Genomic DNA, 19,315 nt, shown 5'->3' on the forward strand with positions numbered 1-19,315 from the left:
AATTTGTCAGTTGACATTATATTGCATGAGTTAACTATAAAACAGAAGGTGTGGTATGATTGCCAATGAGACAACCCCACACAATAGACCAAAATGACACAGAAATAACAACTATATATCACGGCCTTCAGCAATGAACAAAGCCGATACTGCATAGTGAGCCATAAAACAATTCAAACGAGAAAACTAACGACCTTATTTATATAAAAAAAAAATGAATTGTTAAATATTCATACACATTACGAGATCGGTTGTAGTTATTAACAACGCTGAAATAACTTCTCCTTGTGACTGAAAAACATGAAAATAAAAAATGTTTTTAAATTGAATTGTAAGCAAACAAATGAGCCATGACATTACATTCATCATAAAATAGAAGTAAGAGTGGAAACGGGGAATTTGTCAGAGACAACAACCCCACCAAACAGCAGAAGACAGTGTAAAACAACCAAAGGTATATAAAGGAGCAAGAACATTCCGGACCCGGAAGAGGACCTCAACTGACCTCTAAACAACAGAGGTTACTAGTTGAGCAAAATTGATTGCTTTGTCTTACCTCATAACGTTTATTAATTTTGTCTCTCATCGCAAAACAACTAACTTAAAAACCATTTCTTATCATGCGCTTGTCCTTCACTCTGCGTATTGGTTTCGTTTAATACTTAATATTGAATGTATTTAAAGATATTATTTCAGTTAGTTTACTCATGTTTTGTTAATACGTAGCACGTTTGACTATTATGTGAGGGAAATTCTTAGCACTATTGCAGGAAGTTATATAAAATTGACATTATCGGCCTATATGTTATTATAGCTTTTTTGTGATCTTTCAGAAATTTTGTCAAAGTGTATATGCCTTGGGAACTTAACGCTTCACACATGTATGTTTTTGGATGAATTTTGTGAATTGGTAAAACATAGGAAACGTTATAAATCTGTCGTTGAATTAAATAGTGTATATTTACTTGTGTTGCTTTGGTTTTTAGTTATAACAGTGCACATATATCAGGTACTAGCACCATTAAGTCATGCTAAATTACTGAAATCTTCACAATTCTAGCATTTTAGTTAAATTTCAGACGGTTTTCGTGTGAAACGAAAGTTGCCGCATTCGTGTTCATCCTTGATATTAAAGAGTAAGTTGTATGATATGATAATATAGGGTTATTGCATGAATATTGGGGAATATTGTCCCGAGTAGAATTTTATATTGCACGAGCTTGCGAGTGCAATATATGTTCTACGAGGGACAATATTCCCAAATATTCATGCAATAACCCTTTTATTGTATAGCAATATAATATTTGAAAGTAAATCATGGTTTAAACTGAGGTTTTGTCGTTGATGACGTCATGAATTTTGAAGATTTATTGCACTAGTGCAATAATAGAATTTATTGCACGCTAACTTTTGGTTACTTTCTATGGGGAATATTATATTGCTATACAATAATACATAATATATATAAAGACTGAGGATGAACACGGATGCGGCCACTTTCATTTTTGACGAATATCATCTGAAAAGTGACATTTTTCGGCATATTTGGTAGAATTTTCATATTTGAGCTTGAATCGGGTCGTTTTTAATGACAAAATCAGGTAAAATCTTTCACAGAAAGTCATTTATTTAAATGAAATAGACATTTAAGTGTTTAAAAAGTGGTTAAAATCTGTTGTCAGATGAACCTGAAATTTGAGGCCAAAATCGGTCCTTACCAGACCTATTCCTTTTATCGATTTGCCTTAACGGAATAACAAACGGCTATATTTTATATCGTTGGAAAGAGAAGAACAAGTCTCATCGAAGTAGCATTGTCGTCGTTGTCTGCCGTGGTCACGTTTTTTTTTTTAAATCAGGGTTAAAGGTCAAAGCAAAAAATCGAGAAAAATGCACAGTCACATTTAGATAGCTTGTTTCTCCTACAAATATGCGTTTTGAGCAAAATAAAAACAACGAATTTATAGAAAAATATCTTTAGTTTCTACATTTAGAACTTGTTTTATATTTTTATCGCCAAAAATGACTTCAGATTGACTTTTTTGCATAAAGGGTGCAAATTTAAAATTTTCAAAAAGCTGTTAAATAACAGTGTCCTTGACCTATTTCAATTTCTAAATTTGATTTTTTTTGTATTCAATTCGGTACAAGTACCATCTAAAGATGTTTTTAAGATCTTAACTTTAATCATTTGTCGAAAAACTAATTGTGATTTTCACGTCTTTTGATAGTGAGGTGTTCGTCAATTTCTAGGAAAAAATCCACTTTCTGTTATTGGGTGTTAAAGAGTAAATATAAATGATTTGTTTCGAAATTAACGTTGAATTTGGTTGAATATAAAGCTCTATGTATAGCTTTGCATTACAGAAGTACAAATTACTGCAAACAGAGAAAAAGGGGGAGGGGTAAAAGTTTTGAAAACAAAACTTGTGATTAGAAACAGGTAAAACACTCTATCCTACATATACAGATGACCAACTGAGCAACAATTGGCTATAATGTTTATAAGTATTTCAAAAATATAATAAGGGAGACTCTGAGGGTTATATACAGCATCGGTGTATTTTACCAAAGGAACATTTTTTAAAAAAACTTATAAAATGAAGACAATGCAGACTTCAGTATGGCAAAAACACGAAAAAGAAATGCAAACAGAAAATTATGATCATGGCTAGTTTTACCTACACTACATTCAATATGGTCTCCTGTAGTTCCCCGACCAACGTCAAAGAACAGATAGTAGTTTTTATTATTATTTCTTTTAATACATATCTTTCCCCACTAGATAGATTATTATTATATTTCCCACGATTTCAAAATTGAGTAGATGTTTTATTTATTATTAAGAAAATATTATGGACTGCGTTTTTTTCATTCGATAGCTAACCGGAATGATTTATAAGATACTTATACAGAAAAATGAAATCTTATACATCGTCATCTTCGTCGTCATCAATGTGTCTAACTACAACCACACGAGTATTTACATTTTGACATATGTCATTTGCCTGACATGGACATACATCTATACATGATAGATTTTGTTCGAAGCAAATGCAACCCTTTGAAAACACAGAATTGGAATTTTGTTCGAAGCAAATGCAACCCTTTGAAAATTCAGAATTCCCCTTACAAGTAGAAACTAAATCTTGCAGCAATTCAGATGACATATGACCTTCGAGATAGAAAGGAACAAGTCATTGTCCATTCTGAAGAGGAGAATGTTAAGGTAGTTCTGCTACATGGGAAGACATCAAATTTACGTCTGGAGTGAAACTCTTCAATGATTACATATTGTTTGTAAGTAGATTCGCAAGTTTGACAAGGGAGAAATTTTAAATTGTAGCCAGTTTTACGCTCAAATTGTTTAGGTCACAGTGATCTTTTTTTAGTTTTGACCCGAGATCATTCAACCTGACAACAAGATCTCGATCTGCATCTATATGTTCAGCGAAGTCACAATAAGAAAGGTTTGACAAATCGGTAAAATCATCTGGGCTGTCCTGCAACCAGACTAAAAAACAGTGCGCTTACTGATCTTTAACAGGGTCCAATAAGTTGTATCGCATCATATAACAGCATGGTAGAAAGTTACAGATGGCAAACCCGAGACTATTACATATTTCGTGGACAGGTATACAGTAGTGGTCGTTTGTTTATGTAACTTATACGTGTTTCTCAATTTTTTTTATATCGATTAGACCGTTGGTTTTCCCGTTTGAATGATTTTACACTAGTAATGTTTGGGCCCTTTATAGCTTGTTGTTCGGTGTGAGCCAAGGCTCCGTGTTGAAGGCCGTACATTGACCTATAATGGTTAACTTTTTAAATTGTTATTTGGATGAAGAGTTGTCTCATTGGCACCCACACCACATCTTCCTATATCTATACAGATGCGAAAATCTTATATACAAGTTATAGTGTCTGTTTGAAAACCATAGCTCCTGTGTATGCTGATGGAGTGAATGTAAGTACAACATAATTCTTAAAACTTATATACTCTTTCTGTGCTGATTTAGGGTCCTTGGAAGTGCTAGCTAAAATATGACTTCATCGTGTATCATAGTAACTATTGATCTATCATGATGCTAACAGACGAACAAGAACTTGATTCGTCTTTAAAAAAAAACTTCAGTTGTGTCTGCTAGTGTAAGATTTGTAGCAAGAATGATGTTACAACATTTTGTAATCATCAGTACGAAAATGGACTCAAATCTTTCCGTGGTCCCATAGCCTCGATAAAGCTTTTATTTGTGCTTAATCCTCGCTTATTAATAAGCAATTTAGTAGAAAAACACTGACATATGACACACTTATCCCATTGTTTTTCATGTCTAATTTATTTCTAGCTTGATGGACAGATAAACAAGACTGTAAATTTGTGCCATATTCCGGGTCTGAAACGTGATTGAAGGATTTGATTTGTATATTACAATTATAACAAAACTATCAATAAAAAAAAATTAAAGGTTTAAAAACCAACAAAAAATATTTCCAATTACAAAACAACGATCTTCAAACTAACTGGACTATTCCATATATACAATTTGACCATTCAACTAGCAAGAAATATAAATGAAATTAGTGACAATGGTCCTAGTTAAAATGACCTGGTAGTGTAAGCTACAAAACGAATAACGGCACGAGAAAAGGCGTGTTTGAAAAAGGCAGAATGATCTTTCTTCTCACCCATTAACATTACACAAAATTAAAGATATTTGGCACACATATGAACCATATGTTATTGATGTAATCAGAGTAAAAATCCCGTGAAAGTAACACGTAATAAATTTTCTTATGTTCAAAATGTGGTAAATTTCAGCTAAAAAATAGCCTTACAAAAATCATGAAATACTTATACTTAAATTATATAAATCTTTTCAGCTTTTGTTGTATGATAAATTTAATTTTTAAGCTAAACGATAAGTATCATTTGAACAAATAACACAGAAAGCAGTAATTTTATTTTTCGTGTTGAAGATGTTCTGTATGATGAGGTATCTTTGGATACCCTAAGAAACCACAAAGTTTTGAAAAACGTGACCACGGCAGCATACGACGACAGTCATGATTAAAAAATATAATGATTTTGCAATCGTTTGCATATTAATATAGCCGTATGTTATCCGTTAACTTAAACTCATTAACTAGACGTCTTTTTCGAGTCTGGGCACCCTACTACAAATGAAATACAGGATATTATAAAAACCGTGTTTACTTCAATTGGACTTTTCTAAAGACAGTATTGAGTATGATAAATTTGGAAAAAAAACAGCAGGGGCGCTCGAAACTCAAGAGCTTGTGTCAGTCATTTGGATTTCCAAGAGAGAGCACACTCACTTTCGAATAAACTCCAAAATCAAGGTAATATTTAAGAATTTGAAAAGCGTGGAGAAATGTCTAGATAACAACAATGACTGTCTTGTTTCTAAATCCCAAAAAGATAATATTATGATCCATGGAGTTTTACTGCATTCTATATAAATGCTTTTGATGTTTAGTACGTTGTCTGTATTTTTAATTTTAAACTAACTTCTTTTATATATGATATCGATTTGTCAGTTTTAATGACATTTTTTACTCTTATAACCTTCATCAGCATCTGAGACCAAGTCAAAAGCAAATATTACATTCAATATAGTTATCTGTGTACAAAATTTAGAGACGTATGGGTCATGTACACCTTACAATCGTTCCATACACCAAATATAGAAGACCTATTGCATATAGTAAAAGAAAAACTGACCAAAACGCAGAAACTTAACTATAACCACTGAACCATGAAAATGAGATCAAGGTCAGATGACACCTGCCAGTTGGACATGTACACCTTACTGTCCTTCCTTACACCGAATATACTAGACCTATTGCTTATAGTATCTGAGATATGGACTTGACCACCAAAACTTAACCTTGTTCACTGATCCATGAAATGAGGTCGAGGTCAAGTGAAAACTGTCTGACGGGCATGAGGACCTTGCAAGATACGCACATACTAAATTTATTTATCCAATTACATTTTACTTATTATAACAGAGAATTTAACATTAGAAAAAAAACTTAACTTTTTTTTCAAGTAGTCACTGAACCATGAAAATAAGGTCAAGATTATTGGACATGTGACTGACGGAAAGTTCGTAACATGAGGCATCTATATATAAAGTATGAAGCATCCAGGTCTTCTACCGTCTAAAATATTAAGCTTTTAAGAAGTTAGCTAACGCCGCCGGATCACTATCCCTATGTCGAGCTTTCTGCAACAAAAGTTGCAGGCTCGACAATAAAATGCTTCGCCATGCACAGCCTGATACGACCATGGTACAGATGTATATTTAGCATAAAAAAAACACCCAATTTTTTATGTCAGTTGAAATCAAGCATACTTTAATTGTGGACCCTTCAAATTTCAATATGGACTAATTTGAAAACAGGTATCAGGTGAACCCAAACATTTCTATTCAGCAGCAGTCTCTAACTACATTGACATATCTCCTTAATTTTATATGATAGTCGGTAAGTCCTACAAAGATATTGAAAATGTGTAGATTTTTTTCTTTCTAGCTTCTCTCATGTGAAAGCAGTACCTTTGTGGTCACTATTTATGTGTTGCGTCTAAATAAGAATTATAACACTTTATAGTGACTGAACAGGTTAAACAAATACTTCTCAAGAAGCAGAATAAAAAGACAACTTGGAACAGCACCAGCCATGCCAGTATATGTATGAATAAAAACTCAGATCAGAATAGCATATTCAAAAAGGCTTAAAACTGAATTTTGATTACTGAAAGTTTCAAACAATGACAAGTGTTTTATTTACCAAATAACTCATGTGTTTCTCTGAAAAAAAAAATCAAGTCAATTTTTTTAATTAAAGTGGAGAAATCCTTTTGACGCACACTGGCGCATGTCAATTGTGAATATACCTACCAAATATATATTCTTTTAATATCATGATACTATCAAGGAGTACACATAGTAGGAAAAAATTATCAGTATTAGTTGAATCTATATATACTAGATGAGTAATTATAATCAATTGCCCCTAAATTCTTTCTAGATATGTCAACTTCTTAAAAGCTGTTCATGGTTCAAAATGGAGCCAATTGTTTGATTTTCACATTTGATTCCAATCTAGGCTAGATAAAGGCAACCGTAGTATAATGCTACTCAAAGTTCATACATCGATTGAGAGAAAACAAATCCGGGTTACAAACTTAAACTGAGGTAAACACATCAACTAGTAGACTCGGCAAACCAAAGAAACAACAGAAATAACAAAAACCAAAACGACAAAGCAACTAACACAGAAACGAACTATAAGATATCAACTGCCATTTTCCCCGACTTGTTACAGGACATGTTTCGACAAAATGGTGGGTTGAGCCTGGTTTTGCGGCTAGCCAATTTTGAAACCTTGCGCTTTTATGGAAATGTTAAATATAAAAATGAACTGACAACATTACATGACAGGAATAGAGTATAAATTAATGCAAGAACATTCAGGACAGAGAAATACATAAATAAACATTACAATAGAACATTTCGACATGCTAATAATTATCAAAGATACCAGGTTTTTAATTAAATATATCACGCGTGCGTTTCGTCTACGTAAGACTCACCATTGACCAGTGACCCTCGGATCAAAATAGAATAGAAAGCCAAACAAGACTTAGTACAAAGTTGAAGAGCATTAATGACCCAAAATTTTAAAAAAAACGAAAAAAAAAAACGAAATGCGGTTGCTGAATTAAAAACATTTTAATAAATAAGGGAGGTATCTTTTTTTTTAAATAACATATCTTTTTACTGTCCTTTAATACAACACAGTGACATGAAAAAAGAGCGAATTCTTTCTGTAACTGTTTTCTTCTTTTCTTCTCTTTGATCATCGATTTTAACATTGATATTTGTTTGTGTTTCTTTACTTTCTTCCTTCTCTTCTTCTTTCTTTTCCATATCGATATCATCTGGGAACAGCATATCTAATATATACACGTTCCTGATATCATTTATCAACATGTTGATCTGTACTTTTTCCTTTTCTTCTTTTTTAGCTTTCATTTCTACAAGATATGATACCATTTAAATGATATTTCAACATGTGGGACATTTTTATGATAATTTGACATACATGTACATGTACGATACCTTTTTATGATATTTTAACAAACATGATCTTTCCAAATTACAGTAAAGTCCATTATACCTGTATTGCACTTAATTGTTATTATTAACAAAAATGGAACTTGTTTGAAAATTGTAGAGACACACTACGAATTTGGTTAGAAATTAGAAAAATCAGGCTTTTGATTTAGTACATCAGGAATCGAATATGTTCAGAACAAAGCATGCAATTTAACTCAAGTAAATACCTTTTTCTAACTTTCTTCTACAAGTCATCTTTTTCATCTGTTCTCTCTTCAGTTCTTTTTTCCACTGAATTCTAACCTCCCTTGAATAATTTTCCATCAGTTTGTCTATTGCTTCGAATTGTTCCTTTACCATCTTTTCTTCCTCTCTGGCTCTTGTCAGCCTTCTTTTTTCTTCCCTCCTTATTTCTTTTTTCTTCTTGGGATTGTCTTTAGCGTTCTGCTTTCCTGGATTCTACGATTTAAAAGTATAACGCCATTTAAATCTTTCAATGATTTCACAGAAATTATATTTTTGTAATGAAATGAGCATTAGTAAAACAGGTCAACATATTATAATTTCACCCGAAAGGGACTTTTAGTATGAATATGAATATGAGTTTGGGTTATAGAATAGAGAACAATGGGTAAAATAAGCAGTAAAAAGGGACAATCATGTACAGTGAAACCTGTTTAAACCGAACATATTTGAGACTTAAGATTGTGTTCGGTTTTTGCATGCCGTTGTTCTATTTTATCAGGTTCACATCGCATGCAACTTGATATGACGGTGCTTAAGAACATGTTTGGTTTAGACAGGTTTTTCGATTTATACAGGATTCGGTTTAGTCAGGTTTCACTGTTTAAAGAATAGAGAAGTATGGGGTTAAAAAAGAGTAGAGAATAATGGTGTTCTAAGATACAAAGAATAAATAACTTAAAAATAAAGAATATAAAATAATATCTTTAATGAGATGACTAAACATAAAGCGTAGAGAATACGGGTAGAAATAAATAAACGCAAGAGAAAAATCGAGTGATTAGACGTATCTTGTAGTCCTATATCACCCCCCCCCCCCCCAAACCTTTTCCCGGATTTCTTGTATTCTTTTTCCTGAAATATTTTGTATACTAGTATTCTTCGATCGCGGAAGATTTTGTATTATGTTCGCATATTTAGCATGTAAGTAGGTCTTACCTGATAAACATATCCTTCCGCATGCTTAAATGGATTTTCTGCGATCTTCTGCTGGTATATCTTTGTAATAATAGGCCCTTCAAATCAAAATTACAAAAACGTTATATAAAGTTAATTGCTAAAAAATGCAAATGTTTGTGGAAATAAAATTTGAAGAAATAAAATTTAGTGCAGATTTAAACACAAAATCAAATAGATAAGTTAATCATATTTCCCCAAACCAAAAACTAACCGTCATGAAATGATAAGCGTTAAATGCGATTAAATTAAAAACCTTAGATTTGAAATCGGAAAAGATTAATTCGAATAATTGAGTAATTGGTTTTTATTTGCTTAACGGTCAGTGGCAAATACTTCATGCATATTCAGGACAAACTATAAATTTTGGATATTTTGTTTTCCGTTACCTGTTTTTGTCTGGTTTTCTTCTGCGATCGTCTCATTCTCTTTATTTTTCCATTCTTGTAAGATCCTCATTTTATTCTCTTCGTTTTCACTATTCCAATAATCCGTGTCTTCTAATGGTAAAAGAAAGAAATTTGAAAATCAACATAACAATTAACATCAAGATTGGTTGTAATAGACAACAATGACCTTTGTCAAATTATAAGGGAAGACAAGAATTTTCGTGAATTAGACATTTTTTATTCAAACGTCAATATGCGCCATCTTTGTTTCTGCTTGACATGATGAGCACTCAAACCGTGGAAACTTATGTCAAAATCTAGATAAACCAAAGGATACGTGCTAGATGTATATAATACATGCACACAACAAGAGAAAAAATATACAATACCTATTATAAAAGAAGTTTTAGTTGTGTTTTCAGTGGTTGTTTTTATTCAACTATTTTTATTTTGTTTTGTATTTCAGTTTTGCTTTGGGGCTCTCCCCCCTCCCAACTCGTACTTTTACATACCTAGTTCCTTCTTTAAAGCTTTCCCTTTGTCAGTCTCTATGTTTTCCCAATCCTCAAGTAAACACTCAAAAACAGCTTCGCTTAGAATTGCATCGTAGAAATACAAAGCATGTTGCTCTCTTTTGTCTTGGTCTGTCATCTTAATATTTTGTCTATAAGCAAATAAACTATTTGTATTACTAGTATTCTAGCAAAGTCCATAGTAAAAGCATACCTTTTTACAATGGATTATGTTCAAATAAATATGCATATACCAATAAGGAGATGTGGTATGATATTTAATAGGAATAACTAAATAACTAAAATGTTACCATGAGTCTTCAACAATGAGCAAAACCCATCCTATATAGCCATTTATAAAGTTCTGGAGAAGAAAAATATAAAACTATTTAATTTTATATAGAAAAAGTTAAACTTAGAGGAATTAAGTAAGTAAATATTACTGAGTAAGAAAGCAAAATTAAATCCAATTCAAAAATCATAAAAGTTAGCAAAATAAAAAAACCCAGAACTATTATATAGGCATATATTTTTTTTAAATCTCTGAAATAATGTTGAATTTACACATTTTGCAGTTTGAATTTGATAAAATCAGTAAATATGTCTTTCGCTATCGTCATTAGATGTCCAATGCAGCCGAAGGTAGAAGTTTTTCATTGAGTTTATCTTAGCATGGACAGTTAATCAGAAAATGTCTTTCATCGGCATCTTCGAGCTCATGTTTTTCACGCAAAACACATATTCGGTTGTTTGAATTTTCTTAAAGAAAAAAAAATACCAACGACTATTATTACAATTAAAATAACTTACCTTATTAGAAGTCTAAGAATCAGTCCTGTCGATACAGCGAAACTTCGACGTTGTCAGCGGTAACGGCTATGACGTTGCTGACAATAGTATTCCTCTGCGCAGTCGTTTACTTCGATGACAACGTTGCTACAATAATTTCATCAAAGAACCAATTTCGGCAAGGTTTCCACGACATTTAGCAAATAACTCAAGACTGCATTTATTTAGATGAAATTCTATGGCACCATGTTTTGGTGTAATCGTAACAGCCACTATGTTCGTCAGTTACTTTGTTCCGGCGGAACTTTTCAACTAGTTATTTCGTTCCGATGGAACTTTCCAACTAGTTGTTTTATTCCAAGTGCAGTTGAAAAGTTTCGGAACAAAACAACTAGTTACATCGTTCCGGAACAAATCAGCTAGTTAATTTATTCCAGCATATCATAATAACTATAAATAACACTCGGTATAAACCAACTAATTGGAAAGTTCCACCGTAACAAACAATTAGTTTGACAATATGTATTTCATAGTTGTGTATATCAAATGAAAACTAAAAGGTACAGTTTATTCCAAATTGGGGTTAATTCGCCGACGAAGGAGGAACTTTGTAGCCATTTGATAAGTTTCGTTTGGCATTTGTGGCTAGGGTCTTTTATTTCCCGCGTTCCGTTTTTTAAAAGTTCATTGCTAATATGTTCTTCCATCTTGATTATGTTTGTAATTTTGACTTGTTTGTTAGTTCTTTTAAAGACTTATTTGATATAGAGAAACTTTGTGACTAGTTGATAAGTTCCGTTTGACTTTTGTGGCTTAGTAGTATCTTTTTTTCCCTTTGAAATCTTTCAAAGATAATATGTTACGCTTTTACTTTGCATCAATTCTCCAAATGGAACTTTGTGACTGGTTGATAAGTTCCGTTGGAACTTTTGTGCTATATTGTTTGTTCCGGTTTTAACGAATTTGGCAAAAAGGTCCTTTCTAACTGGTTAATATGTTCCGCTGGAACTTTTCAACTAGTCAGTTTGTTCCGGTGGAACTTTTAAACCAGAGACAGGAACTAAGTAACTAGTTGATAAGTTCCTCCGGTACTCTTCGGCTAGTTAGTTTTTTCCGCCCGGAACTTTCCAACGTCGGAAGAAAAGAACATTTACATAATCCCTAAAATCAGTATTAACGGTTAATTAATTTCTTTTTCGCTATACAAAAAAATACGGACATCGCACTAAAAATATACTATGCGGTAAACTGACTATGCGGTATGGGCTTTGCTCATTGTCGAAGGCCGTACGGTGACCTATAGTTGTTAATGTTTGTGTCATTTTGGTCATTTGTGGATAGTTGTCTCATTGGCAATCATACCACATCTTTTTTTTATAGTACATTATGTTCGTTGTTTTGTATGGTTAAACAAAAGATTTGAAACGTAAAAAAAGTTATCAATTCAGTAATGTATTTAGTTCTTTAAAGATTGTTTTATTGGCATTAATATATTTTGATATCAGTAAATACAACCAAACTAATATAATGGTTATACACGTCTGCGTATTCACGGTTCTACAAACTACCAATACCTATATTTTAAAAATATCATCATTTTATGTTATAGTTATTGACCAAGCAAGTCAGTATATACGATTTGATCTGCACGGCTCTGGTAACCCGAACGACGTAGGGGTTCGGGTTAAAGGGTCATTCAGAGCGTTCAGATTAAATCGTATATGCCGATTTGATTGGCCCCTCCCCCAGTTTTGAAAGAAACTAAGATATGATCCTCATTAAATTCGATAAAAAAGAGTCACTTTATAGGAAAAGCTAAGAAAAAAAGTCGTTATAAATTCCATCGAGTCTACAACTAATCAAAATCAGATTTCTTTTAATCGGATATTCTTTAATACATTTCTTTTTGACCGAAAATACCCAAAAATTCTAGGTGGACACGATTCTTGAATCGATGTATGGGAGTAAGGTTGGAGGGAATTGAGATTGGGGCGGACACCAGGTGGTGAGGGAAGTAAAAAAGTAAAGTTTATGATTCACAAAAAAAAAAGGACGGGGGAGGTAAATGTGAATCATTCCATGTTCACCCCTCCGTAACAGTGGTCACTTTATTAATTAAAGAATTCTTTTTTTAGTTTTTTTTGCAATTTAACAGTTTCATAGAAAGTAGCACTTTTTAACTCTTAACCAAACATTAGATTAGACAAACTAAAAAAAATTGATGATTAAAATTTTCAGCTTTATCTATTTTAAAATTCCTGTGCTTCAGAAAGGACGAATTATGGTATACAGCGTTGCTGACCGTCCGTTTGACCGTCTGTCAGTCGTCAACATGTCGTACAATAACTACAACTTGTTTAGTTTAAGCATATTCTATTGTTAAAAAAAATGAATTAGACACAAGTTTTACAACCTGTGTTTTAGACGGGACGAATTAAGGTACTTGCTTTCACGATTTCCCATAAAACTATGGTGAATCATTTATATCTTTGGATGCAAACTCCCTCTAGATTTTTAGAAATTTCAGGTGTCACGTTTTGGATCATAAAGGGGGATTAAAGGGGAGGGGGTTATAGCTTTCAGAAAATTAATCACAATTTGTAAAAATATAAATCCAATTGATATTATTACAGAAACCGTCCTTTTGTTTTAAAGAAAAATTGAAACAGTACTCCTCTTAAAGCCCAGAGACAACTTTTGCATGAAGCCGTACACGTACCTGCAATACCATAAATCTCTTATACCTTATTTAAATATATAGTAATAATTGCAATTTATTAGTGGAAAAGAAATATGCCGGGCACTTGTCATATGTGAGAGAAATGCCCTTCTTTGTTGAAACTATCTGACAAATATATCTCCTCCTATAGGTAACATGGCTCTATCTTTTGATACTCTTGATTCAATCTTTGACTCTTTCAAAAGATGTACTAAACTTGACTTGCTTTCATCAGTCAGTGCTGTACAAAAACATTCAAATGCCCTTGGGCCCCTTCTCTGAAGTGTTGTAATGAGTTGTCTAGTTTTCGAATAAGAGTTTGAATTCTGTAAAATTTCTTCCCTCATCTTATGTCAGGATCCCATTCTGATACAAATGATCAACAACAAGATCTGTTGGTGTTTCTTTTACCAATTGCACGTAATTTCTCTGTAAGGACTGTCTGTGCTCTTCCTGCATGTTGACGATTGGATTGTATTTCTTATTCTGATACCCTGAACAATTCCAGACGTGTATTTATAATGATCTGAGAGAACAGGTGCTAGGGGGCTGAAAATCTACAGATTGGGGATTATAATATCTGAAGATCGTAAGTTTTTATACACCCTTTGTCTGTGGTCTTGGGATAAAATTGGGGTACATAATTATCTTCTCCATTATAAAAATACGTCGCCTGAATCGATCGGCATCAACGGCGTATGTCATCCAATGCCCCTTTCGTGCCTCACGGTTTGCAAACGACCAAACTATCATGGGGTGGATTTCTTTAATTTTTTCATCCGATAGAAAGCGAACCTACAAAGAATTAGATTTAAACAATAATAAATTTGGGGGGCGACAAAAAATAGTTTTTTTCACAATAATAAATTGGGGGCGAAATAAAAACAATATTCAACAAAACATATGATATTTTATAATCCACGGCTAAAGAAATAAAATAAAAAACAAACAACTACTCTACTGAGGATAAGGATACAAAAACACATTGACAGGATGTATAGGTACATAGTCACGTCATATGGAACAAACAAACACAACATGGCATAAAAACAAAGCACATTTGCAATAAAACAAAACAAGAACACCATATGTTTACCATAGAAGACTAGCTCAATGACGGGATGCATAAGTAAAAAGCCACGTCAAATGGATATCACAGATTCAACAGAAAAAGTATTTTTAAAAAGAAACAAGTAAAAGAATATTGTAGAAAATTATGAAGATGATAAACAACGTCAAAACTCAGAATTTATACTTCAAGACTAACATGTCGTAAATGTATTTGTGAAGTTGATACGGAAATTTATCAACAAGATCTTAGAATATTACGATGATTTCTTTTCAGAAAAAGGACGATACGCTTTTTGATATATCCCTGGTTCTACAACTATCAACCTAGACACTTGCTAGTTTTACAAAGTCTGCGTATTAGCTGCAAGCTCTTGAATATCGAATAAGTTGGGGAATACATATTCCATATATGCAAGTGAAGTTGATATATTGCTACTGAGATTGGAGATGTTAATAATTTCAAAATAGAAAACATCTCGTTTGTTATACATTCTTGTACTGATATGACTGCATATGCCAAAATGCAAAGTATAAGTCCAAAAATGATGCAGTGGAAGCCGTGTCTGTTGTTTCTTAACATTCTTGTTCTGGAGGATATTTTAAAGGAATCCAATCAAAAAAGCTTTGCATGTCAATGGAAAGAACACCATCAATATATCTGAATGTGAAATTAAATGCTCTGGCTTCTTAGATCTTCTTGTTGTTGACAATTGTCCTGCTTACTTAAATAGTAGAAGCACCTGTCAGTATAACAATGTGATGACATGGAGATATGTTATTGCAATAGATGTACATGTCTTGTTTGTATCTTTGCAAAAGAACATTCTTTCTGGTATGAGTTTTGTTCATTGGTGAAAGCCATACAGTAAACCATATATATTAACTTCTATGTTATTTAGTTTCTGGTGTTGTCTCATTAGCATTGGTAGGACATATTTTTTTCACTAGGATCCACAGACTTTTACTGTAGTCTATGAAAATAACTTGTATTTTAAGAACATTGTTTATAGTACATATATACAGACAAATATTTAAGGCTAACTTTGTATGGATTTCAGCAAGTTCAATTTATTTTCAGATTTAACATTTATCCGTGTCTAAGAAACTTTAGAGTCAAAAATCTCTACAAGATAAAATATTAATAAGATTAATTTGGCAATTTGATATAGTCAGCTATATCAAAACTTTCACATGAATTATTAATCTACTCTAACATCACCTTAACGAAGTAGATACTAATATAACCTTGGTCTATATATTTGCAATAACAGGGTAGAAGTTCAAAATTGTAAGAACGATTTTTTAGACATTTCCTCAGTTTAAATAGAATTGCATTCCCTTTAAACAAAGATAAACTACCACAAACGACTGAAACTGTATTAAACAAACCAGAACAGAAATTGTTAAAATGAAATATTAATAGATGCCTAAACTTGGTAAAAGAAAGACAAACACCATGACACAATACAAAATAGAAATAGGCAAAACATACAAATAGTCGATAAACATGGAACAAAAATGTAATTTGAAGATATGTATCAAGCATTTGAAAAAAAAGTATTGTCATCTCAAAAAGTATCATCATACATTACGAACGGTAAAAAAATAAAAGATTACGTCTCTTGAGGTCCATACATTAAATTGTATCAATTGATGAACCTAGCTCATTTATTTACAGAAATGATTTATTAAAACTTGAGGAATCTTCTGTTAGCGACAATTTGGTTTTTTTTCTTTTCCCACACATACCCACTGACAGGAACATGACATATCCAAATAATGATGGTCTGGTTTTTTTTTATATATATATAAATTTCAAATGCATAAAAAACTAAAAGAACTCTTGAAAAAAATGCACAGAACTATCCTTAAAGTTAACTTTGTATAGATTTGATTTCAATCTTAGCCAGTTCACTTTTTTTCTAGATATGACTTTAACCAGCGCATGAGACCAATCCTTATGCAAATATTACATTAGATATAATTATGTCTGAACAAAATTTAGAGATATAAATCTCTATGCGATTGAAATATTAACAAGATAAATTTGGCGATTTGATTTTATCAGCAATATTAAAACTAGTGTGTGAATTATTTATTACCTCTACTATAACCTCATACGAAGTTCAAAGTTTTGATTTATAATTGGTTTGTGTTTTTCATATCATGATTTAGTGTATTTATAATTTTAAAATTCAATAAACGATAACATAGATGATTGTGCTTAAAATCATCAGTTTCACCTTAAAACAAATGGTATTACAAAAACTCAAATATTACATTAATTCATGAAAAACTAAATCTGTAAATTCCTACGTTTACAGTAAACAAAGTTGCATTCCTTATACTACAATTACTAAAACTGCATGACAATAACATTATATAAAAAGTAAAATAACAAAACTACCGAACTCTGATGAAAGATCAAAAGTGGAAGTACATAATCAAAGGACAATTCAAAGTGCTAACACATCAAACGAATGGATATCAAATGTCATACTTTGACTTTCAATTGATATGTAGAAAATAATGTTGAAATGTGGTTTTAGATTGCAAAAACCGAAGAAACATAGATATAGGAAGATGTGGTGTGAGTGCCAATGAGACAACTCTCCATCCAAATAACAATTTAAAAAGTAAACCATTATAGGTTAACGTACGGCCTTCAACACGGAGCCTTGGCTCACACCGAACAACAAGCTATAAAGGGCCCCAAAATTACTAGTGTAAAACCATTCAAACGGGAACACCAACGGTCTAATCTATATAAACAAAACGAGAAACGAGAAACACGTATATATTACATAAACAAACGACAACTACTGTACATCAGATTCCTGACTTAGGACAGGTGCAAACAGCGGAATTAAACGTTTTAATGGATCCAAACCTTCTCCCTTTTTCCGAAACAATAGCATAACATCACAACATAGAAAAACATACGATAAAATATCAATTGGCAGGCTTAACTCAATCAAAAAACGTATGATTACACAATGAACGAATAAATTTGATCTGCGATATCTGAATACAAATGCACAGTTAATTAAATATTAGAGACAAACATTCATGACCAAAAAGCTAACAAACAAATTCAAACACACTGAGAAATATTTAACCAATCAATTTTCACTTTAGAAAAAAATGTTTTTTTATAATCTTGAAGTTTATACAAATGTTGTAAGAATAAGTGAAAAATTGAAGATATTACAAATAATCAAAGCTGGTGTACAGACAAGATCCATATAAATAAAAAATAACAAAAAAGCATTATAAACAGTATCAACAGGTCGAATTAACAAGAAAATACGATTTGAGAGTACTCGCAGTTACTGACAGCTAGTTAAAAGCCGAAACCAATTAATAGTAAAAAATCATGCATCAGAGACTAAAATCGACTAAAACACATCACAGTGATTTAGTATTTTAACGTCATTAATAGTCAAAGAAGACATGACTTGTGCAATGCCAAAAATAAATGTATCGACAGGTAGTAGTATAGTGAAGAGCGACTTCTATAGGAATAAAAGTTAACGTGTCTGTGTCTCTATACATCTCGCCTCAAAAGATAATGAAATTTAGTTATGTTTTAATTTGCTAATGACAAAATCAATATTAGTGCCAATGTGAACTATATTCAGAGATCTATTAACAATATTGGTACGATAACCCTTACTTATAAGTTTGTTTAAAGGTTCGATGAGTTTACAAGGATCACATAGTGCTTTCCTCGCTTTAAGTACAATATTACCATAAAATTTAGGATGTGAAATACCATTTTTAATAAGCTTTCTACAGGTATAGCCAAATTTACTAATCAAATCTTTGTATCTATGAAATAATTTAGTAAAAGTTTTAAGTAATTTATGGTATCGACATAGTTTGCAATTACAAACCATACGTAGGTGAAAGAAGGACAACTTCACAACAAAAAGACAAATGACAAATCGACAAAACATGCAACTATTTGATCGGCATGGAATGGAATAGAAAAGGAATTTTAAAGGTAAGAATTTTTCATTAGAAATATAAATCCATACACTTGTTTTATTTCCACAATATTCTTTGATAAAGTAAGTTTAATCATTATCAGGTATATTCAATTGGTATATTAAATTATATATAAATATATTTCAAAGTATATTAAATCATTATTACTAGAAATATCAACTCATTATCACTAAGTTTATCAAATCATTATCACTAAGTTTATCAAATCATTATTACTAAGTATAAAGCATCATTGATACTCATCATATAGAATCATTATCATCAGTATATTGAATAGTTACTTATTATATTCCATTATTTCTATTGACTAATGTTAAAAGATGTAATCCATGGTTATGAGGTTCGTATGCCAAATTGTACCATTTCATCAACTCGTACAATACCAGATGTTGAAGTAACGCTACAGAAAATGTGTGGTGTGTATTGAATGCAAGCAGGGAAACAGCTAACACATATACGTACATTGCCGTATTC

This window comes from Mytilus trossulus, chromosome 4, assembly GCF_036588685.1.
Source record: "Mytilus trossulus isolate FHL-02 chromosome 4, PNRI_Mtr1.1.1.hap1, whole genome shotgun sequence".
NCBI lineage: Eukaryota > Metazoa > Mollusca > Bivalvia > Mytilida > Mytilidae > Mytilus > Mytilus trossulus.